Below are 10,253 nucleotides of genomic sequence, written 5' to 3' on the forward strand. Positions count from 1 at the left end.
AGGGCCCAGCAGCTGCCTCCTGCCAGCTATCCAAGTCAGCAGATAAGTGGCAACGTGTGTGTGAAATGCAATAGTGCCTTGTTCCCTGCACCAGCCTCTTGAGGAATTTGTTTCTCTTTGATTTCCACCTTCCAAATCTCTTGCAAGACGTTCCTTGTGGCTCATGTTAACTTCCAACTATGCAGGGAAGGGAGTTCTAAGAACTGAAATTCTAGCCTAATTAAATTAGGATAATATAAATCTATCATAGCTTATTTTTTAATTATTTTTTAAATGTTTATTTATTTTTGAGAGAGAAAGAGCATGGGTTGGGGAGGGGCAAAGAGAGATGGAGACAGTATCTGAAGTAGGCTTCAGGCTCTGAGCTGTCAGCACAGAGCGGGATGCGGGGCTTGAGCTCATGAGCCATGAGATCATGACCTAAGACAAAGTGGGACGCTTAACTGACTGAGCCACCCAGGTGCCCTATCATAGTTTAACTTTAGTTAACTTGGCATCCAAATATATCTCTTTTAACTATACTTAAATTCCAAAAGAAGACAATGAGAAAATCTTACCTCACCTAACGACACAAGTACCCATTATACATCTGGAAGCACACTAATGCTCCCCCTAATAAAGATATAAGCTCCTTCACTTATCTTTCAGTGATTTGTATTTCTTTTCTAACTGAACCACATTTCGTCTTTCATATAAAGCAACTTAAATATTAAGCCATAATGTTAACTACTCTTCATTCCCAAAGGTTCTAGGCCCTAAGTAGTCCCGCCTATATTGGATTATGGTTTTTTATCTCCTTGGAAGCTCTAGGAGTCATCCCAGGAGATTGTCTACATTCCAGAAATATTAGTCTTTCCCCTCATTTGTATAGTCATAACTCAATTTTCTCTAGATTTTAAGATCAATCATCTCATCTGGTACTTGTTAATTCTTTCAGGTAAGAAGTATAAGAAATTTAAGTAAATTTAAATTTATCATTTAAGAAATGATAAAAGTCTCATTTTCCAGTTTAATAGAAACATTTCTGTGTTTCACTGGTAGAAGCTTTCCTCTTTTGGTAATTAAGGGAGGTTCAACAGAGGTTGAAGTGTAAGGACAGGAAACAAAAATATCATTAGTGGATCACCAGTAGTAATTGTTAGAGCAGCCACTCCCTTGTATGCTCCTTGATTCCCAGATCTCTAAATCCTGCCTAGGGGACAAAAAGTATCCTAAGCTTATCTATGAACAAGGGTATTTTTCCATTCAGGAAGCCATTGGCCACCTGGCTGGTGCCATAAACGGGTCTTCAAAAGTCCCTTCTACTATTTGTCTAGCCAAACACTTCAGGGTGACAGGGAAGATGGTAAAACCAGTGAATTCAATGAGCACAGACTTATCATCATGTATCAACGGCTGTAAAACGGGTTTCTAAGTCAGAACTAATGCTGAGAATAATACATTTTGTATCCAAGGATGATGGTTTTGGCAGAAACATTGCAGGGGAAGGAAAGCAGGTTTATATCCAGTATAAGCTTTATAGCAGTGAACAACAAAACACTGCCCCCTTGCATGATGGAAGTAGTTCTATGCAATTAATCTGCCACTAAGTGACTGGCTGATTCCCCTCCTCCCCAGTAAATGGTGATATATTGGAGACTCAGTGTTGGTTGGTCTGTTGTTGTCAAATTGGGTTTTCAGCAGTTGCTGTGCTCAGATTAGCCTTAGAAAGTGGAAACCTATGTTGCTGAGCCCATTCATAACCTCTATCCCTGGTACCATAAGTACTTTTTCATGACCTCATTGGGTAAGTGTGGGGATGGTTGGGAAAAGAGGCTAACGGTTGTACATGTAATGGGTCATCTTATCTACTGCTTATTAAGATCCTTCCCCACCAAAATTTCTCTTTGGCGAGCATACACATGCATAGCTTCACATCCTATGCACATCCAGAGAGGTCTAACCACATATGTCTTCCTCAGGCCTCCATACTACCAGTTTTTCAGTTGTGCTGTTTCCAACTGCCTGGCAATTCAACCAAGTCATTAGCTGCTGCTGCTGCTGAGGCAGTTTAGGTCCATATTTCTGGCAATCTCCCTTTCTAGGTAAAACGAACAACCAAGTGTATTGCTCAAAGCTGTGTCCACAGAACTATCTTACAAGGATGTAAGGTTAGAGCTGTAATGCTATAGTTGTCTACTTTCAGGTAAAGCCAGTATATTATGCAGAATCATCTACAACCCAGGCCCCAACATTTCCTTCCTCAATTAGCTGATCACAGGAAACTCCCCTTAAAGTCATAGGTGAGGTTGAGAAGGAGGAGGCTATGTGGCAGAAATACAGGTCATGAGCATTTGTACCACTTACTTATGCAACTTCTTTGTTTTCAGGACCTAATCAAGTCATATCTTGGATATACAACTTTCATATAATAATGGAAGAGTGCTGTGTCTGCCTAGATTTATGGTTTAGTAGAACATAAAATCCTTGATAAGCACTCAAGTCTTACGGTAACTTGGTGGCCATTGTTCAAGGGTTCAGCCCCTGTTAAAGGTTAGAAGCTGGTGTGAATCTGATTTTTAAGAGTATAGTAGTAGTGGTTTTCTACTGGAAAAGGTATAGTTTTGGTCCAAAATCCTAATGGTTTGTACTGTACTTCACCTCTAAGGACCGTCAAAGCCCCCCGCCATTCATACATCTTTGTCTGCCATGAATGATTTAAGCACCTTCAGTTCTGTAAGGTCATACAGTCCAAATGGCACTGAGGCTTACATGGCAGCCTGGGCATGTTGCAAAGTCTTCTTCTGTTCTGGACCCCAACAAGCATGGTCAGCTTTTCAGGTTGCTCTGTAAATGGGTTGTAATGTCACTTTCAAATGAAGTATAGTAAAACCTTGGTTTGTGAGCATAATTTGTTCCGGAAACATGATTGTAATCCAAAGCACTTGTATATCAATGTGAATTTCAAGAACCATTGACTCAGTTGTGATCATGTGATGTTTGGGATCACGTAATGCTCCTGTTGCAAGACATGGCTTGTTTATCAAGTTAAGATTTATTAGAAATGTTTGCTCATCTTGCAGAACACTCACAGAACAAGTCACATACAATCCAACGTTTTACTGTATATGTTGTCTTCAAAATTCGAAGAGGTTTAGTAGCATTGTGTCTCCTTCTTAATGGTAGGGGGAGCCAGACACAGCAACGTGTAAGTCATTCTGAAAGGGATATGTCCCAGACAACTGACTCACAGAAATTTTGCTGATTTTTTGTAGGATTTATTTCTTACCTATTGGCACCCAATTGTTTCACTCATGTGTCTGGAATCATCACTACTTCCTGCTCACTTAATCCAGTCAGTATGATACCATCAATGTAATGCACCAGAGTGAAATGGGAGGTGATCAATGTCCCTCATATATGGCTGAGAAGTTGATATAATCCTGAGTTAGGACAGTGAAGGTGTACTAATGATCCTGTCACTACCTCCAGGCTTCCACCTTTCAGTAATGGGGCATCCTGCAGGAGAAGCTAGTGCGCTTTGATATGCACCTGGTCTAGGATGCAGAGAAGCTCTGAAAATGGGTGGGAAAATGTCTCTCCGAGCCTCACTTGTTGCTCATGAAGGAACAGGCATATGGAAGCTCCATTCTTGTAACAGAGGTCAGATGGCAAATGTCTCCCAAGGAACGGTTTTCAGGATCTCTTGAAAACATCACTTAACATAGCTAATCTAAACTTCCTGTAATATTTACTTGTATAAAACAGTTCCATCCTCAGTAACTTCAGTTTAAGTATATTACATTTTGTCTAATTTCAATCTGGTTTTTCTATTTACTATGTATAATAATAGCTACCATTAGTTTTTATTATTATCAAAAATTAGGACATAATTAAACATGTAACATTATAAACAATATTTAAAATGCTGGACAAAATGGTTTTTAGTCTCCTTTAAGGCAAACTCTTCCTTAAAGTGTATTTAGTCGTACCTAGCTTAGGTTACCAGACATTTTATTTTCCCCATTTTTTAAATAAACAAAATGTGATTGGCCACTACTTTGAGGCAGAAGAGAGTGTAAACATAATTAAAAGAAAAAAAAATTAAAGTCCTAATTGTTTTACGTGAGGTATTTGATTGCTTGTAGAAATTACTGTTCTCTTTAGCTAAATTTGTAAGGAGATTCAAACAATATTGTTTGGAGCTAGAGGGAGATTTAGAGAGAACAAAAAAAGATTGAGGGTGGAGAGGAACCTAGATACAAAAAGTTGTATTTATTTTTTATGTTGTTGATGAGTAATCTTGTTAATGGTCTTTGTTATTAATCCTTCATAGGGTCCTGTGCTCATATAAATTATTCTAAAAATTATTAAACACCATGCACACTCATTTATGTACATTCTATTGCAAATTTACGCCATTTTGAAAATGCAGTAATTATTCAAGATTTTAAAATGTGCTTTAAAAAAATCTTACCTCTATATAGACCTTTGACTCAAGTTTCCTTCTAATTTCTAAGTAGGTACATATCAGAGGTGGTCCAAGGGTATATTCTAGTAATGAGCAAAGTCACAAAAATGACAGACTGTGTTCTGCAGAATGCTTATGCTTCTTTGACCCTGAACCAGACCTTCATGTTTAATTTTGATTAAGCACAGTTTATCATGACCTTATTTATAACACTTACCATTTATAGTTTCATAAAAATGATACTTTCTTTGCCCTTGTTTCTACGTTAATGTTGTTACTGCCACAGATCTGTGGAATTTATGAAAACAGTTATCTAACTGATATATTCAGGGGGCCCCTGCCAGAATCACTCATATTTATACTTATTTCAAGGGTATCTGGGAGAGTTTGTGCTGCTTAATCCAAGGCCTGGGCTTGTCACTATCTTTCCCTGCATTTCTTCTGGTGGTACAAGTGACAGAAAGAAGAAAAACTTTTAATAAATTCTTGCTACCCATGACACTGGAGGTTTCTCTGTATTTATTTGATTTTTTGTTCATTTCTTTTTGATTTAATAACTTCACGTTGAGAGAATTAAACATCCCTTAAAAATCAGTATCAGGGGAATGATGTAATACATCTCAATGAGATAAAATTATTAGAGTAGATTACAAAAAAGGGTGTAGCCCTTGATGAGCAAGCCCAAAGTGCCTCTAGGTCAAAAAACTGATTATTTCAAGGCTAATTTAGATACGCATGTTTATAAACAGCCCACTTTTCCAATTGGACTTTCTCACATACGCACTAAACTTGCAGTCTTCTGGTAAAATGGGTATTGTATTATTCTGGATAGCTGTTTCTTCTGGACATTTTCAAGATAGTCATTAGAAAGTCTTTGTTTCAGAAGGTCATAGTTCTAAAATATATTTTCAATGCATGTGCTTTGGTAAATGGAGTATACCGACAGTAATTTAACTTTTTATTGAAGATAAAGAATGATTCTTCTCATAGAAGAAAAATTATCTTAATTTTCTTATATGGGAGAACCCTACCAGGTTAATAATAAGTGAGATTTAAAAATAATCAATCAGGAAAAGAAAGACACAAGTTATTACAAGGCTGATGGAATGATAGTGGTGAACCTGGACAGTGGGCTGGGAGTTCTGGGAGGGTAGGAGATGATTCCCCATTGTATTCAACATGAGATTTTACAGGACTGTTGGGGAGTGTTATTATGCAGTTTTATTCTATCTACTTGATTTTTGTTGTTGCAGTATTCATTCATTTCTCTCTTTTTTCATTTTTATTTTAAAGTTTATTCATTTTTGAGAGAGACAAGGGGGGGAAGGGCAGAGAGAGAGGGAGAGAAGTGAACAAGGGAGGGATAGGGAGAGAGAAAAAAAGAGAGAATCCCAAGCAGGCTTTGCACTGACAGCATGGGGCTTGACCCCACGAGCTGTGAGATCATGACCTGAGCCAAAATCAAGAGTTGGATGTTCAACCGACTGAGCCACCCAGGGGCTCTGATTTCTCTCTTTTTCTGAACGGATGTGGAAGATATTAAAGTGTGTGATTTTCAAAGCAGTGAAAACCAGAATTCTACATGCAAAAGTTCATATAAACCCTATCTTACAAGATCCTCAGGATTAGATTATGAACTGTAACTTATCATCACATTTCAGAAGTTGGAAATGGGCCCAGAGAAATAATTATTTTCCCCAAGGCCATACAGCTAATAAGGGGCAAACACAGGTTTTAAACCCAGATCTGTCTGATGATGAAGTCAGTATTATGTCTACTCCACCACCTTGCAAAGGCAAAGCAGCTTTCTTTTCAGAGTTTTGCTGTGCATAAAATCAACCTTAACAGATCTTCATCTTTTTATTTTCTGTTTCGACAGCATCATCAATTGCTAAATTTTTCAAATCACCCTTTACCTATTTTTAGCTCATATTTGTGTGGGCCTGGGTTGTTCTAGGAAGGAGAACATTGCATTTGCAGTGCTGTCCTGACTTTTCCACTTATACATCTGCATAGTATTTGTGTATGCCTCTTGTACACACATAGCTTATCTTTAAAAAAATATACACAGAAAATAACTTAAAATCTTTGTATTTTGTAAGGGGAGCTGAGCGACAGTGTGAGAAAAAGATCTACTTTTCTTTGTACAACTTTTTTTGGGGGGGTATAACTTTTTGTTCCTTTTGAATATTATACTACGTGATATTTTACCAATTGCAAATTTAAAAATATGTTTATATTGTGGACTTTTGAGATATGGTTGCTAAAGACCATGAAAACCTGAATATATTTCTACAAATTCACCACAGAAATTAAGTATTTTAAATTGTGGCTGTGTGTTTATTCAATGATTTACTGTGATGCTGGATTTCAGAAGGTGCCAGATAATCTAAGTGCTTTTGGTATTTATGGCTTAACTAGCAAAAGAAGACCCATGCAACAATAACTGAAGCACAGAATATTAGAATTAGGAGGTATATTATAGATCACTTAAGCTAATGTCTTTATTTAGTTATGAAGAAATTTTAGTTGTTAGTGGCAGAGCCGGAAAAACCAAACCAAATCAAAACAAAACAAAATGAAACATGTCTTTGGACTGTAAATTCAACAACGTAGCCTCTAATATACTGTATGGCAAGATTAGCATGGTTAATTCATAAGAAAAAAGATACCTAGAAATATAACTATTATACCATACTCTGAAGATCAGGTGTCTTCTCTTGGACACATCTTTGGGAAAGGCATTCAAATAATGTAGGATTCGGGTCAATAAAATAATTTGCTTTATTTTTCTAAAGGTTCTGACATTGAGAGAACTTTATGTAATTGTCATCATGCTTTGGGAGAAGATGTTATTTAGTAGCAACAGCTATTTTTTTTTTTAAATTTAATGTTTATTTTATTTATCTAGAGAGAGAATGAGAGTTCAAGTGGGGGAGGGCCAAAGAGACAGGGAGAGAGAGAATCTCCAGCAGGCTCCACACTGTCAGTGTGGAGCCCGACGTGGCCCTAGAACTGGCAAACCATGAGATCATGACCTGAGACGAAATCAGGAGTTGGACACTTTAAGCGACCGAGCCACCCAGGAACCCTCCAACAGCTATATTTTTATGTATTATTACTGTCCGGTTAAATATGTGTATGTGTGTATGTCAAATGTTTATTATTCCACACATTGCAGCCACTGTAAGCAATGTCATCATCAGGACAAACTGATAATGGACAGTGAGGTTCATGATAGCCCAATGTATAATCCTGCAATGTCAGTTGAATTTTCATTATTTTTAAAAATGTGTTTAGAGTCAAAGAATCAGTAAATGGAAATGATTTACCCAGATAATGATCCGATCTATTCATTTTTAACTGATTTAGATATTCTTTGGTCATTACAAAAAATCCCATGTAAATTTGCTTGGCATGAAATTTAAAGGCATCAAATGTATGGAATAAAATATATGCAACTTTGTGTTGCATTTCACTTCTTGGTAGATTCTGTGGCTATTTACCCCTGTAGTTATCTTTAATGAATGAGTCATATCCATTGTATGGATATAGGCAAGAAAATTATTGATAGATTCTGCTGAATAGGCTGGTTCACTGACATGGGAAAGGAAAATGGACGTGTGCTATGATTATCATGTTTGTAGACTCACACACATAAGCACTAGGCAGCTTTTCCTCCCCAGTAGTTCACTGCTTTTAAAAGTACATGTCCCTTTTTTAATGTTGAAGAAAATTTGTCATTTCTCTTTGTCCATTTTTTCCCATTATGTTATGTCACATCCTGAGTTTACTCACATCCTGGCTAAACTTTCAATCTGGTTTCTTTTTCTACTCTCTTACTAGGCTATACTCTGACAGTTTGGGGGAGGTTATAATTGAAACAACTCTCAACTCTTCTAAAAGCATTTTCTATGCAACTCAAGTGAATTGACTTCAGAAGTTTGGAGAAAAAGAGGTGTGGGGAGAAATGAACAATTTTGTATTTTGCCCACCATTTCTAAAGAGTAGGTTTTGATTCAGTCTAGCTCACATACATTTCTTTCACTTTTTCTTTGGTTAACTCAGATTGTAGCATATTTACCAGAGTGTTATATGACTTTATCTACTCAAATAATCTTGTAAAAATTCCCTGTATTGGAACAAGATATTAGGGTCCAAAATCAAGTTTTATGCAGAATTTAGATACATAAAATTAAATCATTTTAGCACCCAGAGTTTTCTTTTAATGTAGTTGCATTTTCAACTCACTTTGCTAATTCAAAAAGGAAAGTTAATTTTGAGAAAATAACTGTTTGACACATCTGTGGCCTATTAAATGATTAATTAACGTCCAAAAGGAAAACACACACACACACACACACAATTTGTGGTTAAGTCATGACAGCACTAGTTATTTTTATCAGCCTAAATTCATACTTGTAACTGTCCTCATTAGTAGAGTATTCTCATTACCCTGGTATGTTATTACGCTATCCTCAGAGGTATCCTGGGTGGGCATCCAACAGATGATGTAACTTCTCAGTTAAAGAATAGTAGTGCTCCTGGATGTATATGGCAACCTCGCTTTAGAAAGTTCTTTTTCTAAGTTTTTTAAAAAGATAACTGAAATTTCTTCACCTAGAGCATGGCATGACACTTAATTCTCTTTAAGCCATGATGTGTTTGAAGAACTAACTAAGCTATGAATCATTTGTGTTATGGATTAAAACTTTACTAGAATATTTTCCTCCGTAATGCAAACTTGTTTTTGATGGTAGTAATAATAATTTTAGCAATTAAAGAATCTTAATTGTTGTTTGGACATGAGTTTTTTTAGACTTCTAAAACTTATGGTGGATTAATAGAATTATCCAATCAGACTGAATTTACACCACAAATGTGAATTATCAGATTCTTAGATAATTAGTATTTAGACATTAATTGCTTAAGAAATTGGCTTAATTCTCTGTTTTTATAGACTGAAACAGTACTAGAGTCTTCACTAAAAGGAAAATAAAACCCATTATATAAACGCACGTATATATTTGTCTGTTCTTAGCTACGATTTATTATTTTGTTGTTCTGAGCTACGATTTAATAAATCAACTACCATGTTTCAGGCATTGTAATTGGTGTTGGTAGTATAAATATAAATAAGAGCTAAGTCAGCCTCCAGGGTACCCTCAGAATCTAGAGGGGGAGACAAAGATACAACTCCATGGTAACATCTTTTGCTAATTCTACAGGAGAGGTGAGACTAAGGTGTTCTAGGGGTACAGATGAGAAGTGGGGAAGAGGGTAACAGGGATTTACAAAGGAAATAAAGTTGGTGTAAGGCTTTCAAGGCTGAATAAAAGTATCATAAAGAGCATTTTAGGCTGAAAGGGACAGGGATAGAGGGCAAAGAAATGTGAAACTACAAGAATTTCAAGTGGGTCAAAATGGTGAGGGCATAGGGAAAGTGGGGGCAATTTGGCCAAAGATGTATAAAAAATGAATTGGGGCACTTTGTAAACAATACAGGGTATCATACTAAAGAATCTGGACTTCTTAAATGAGACCTTAAAAATCTTTGAGCAGGTTTGCTTCTTTATTTTAGAACAGCAATTTGAAAACTGCTTCTAGACTCAGAGGAACACTAATCCCACAAGTGAAGATTTGTGATTAGACAAATACAGGGTATGCTGCACTCCCTATTTCCTTCATGCACAAAGTGGATTAAAGGCACAGAAAAACTGCATTAAGCCTGTTAATATTTTTTAACCTCCTGTTTCCTAAATGTGTATGATCACAGAACCCTCTTTTTTTTTTAATACCTCTT

This window comes from Prionailurus viverrinus, chromosome B2 (assembly GCF_022837055.1).
Source record: "Prionailurus viverrinus isolate Anna chromosome B2, UM_Priviv_1.0, whole genome shotgun sequence".
In the NCBI taxonomy this organism is placed as follows: domain Eukaryota; kingdom Metazoa; phylum Chordata; class Mammalia; order Carnivora; family Felidae; genus Prionailurus; species Prionailurus viverrinus.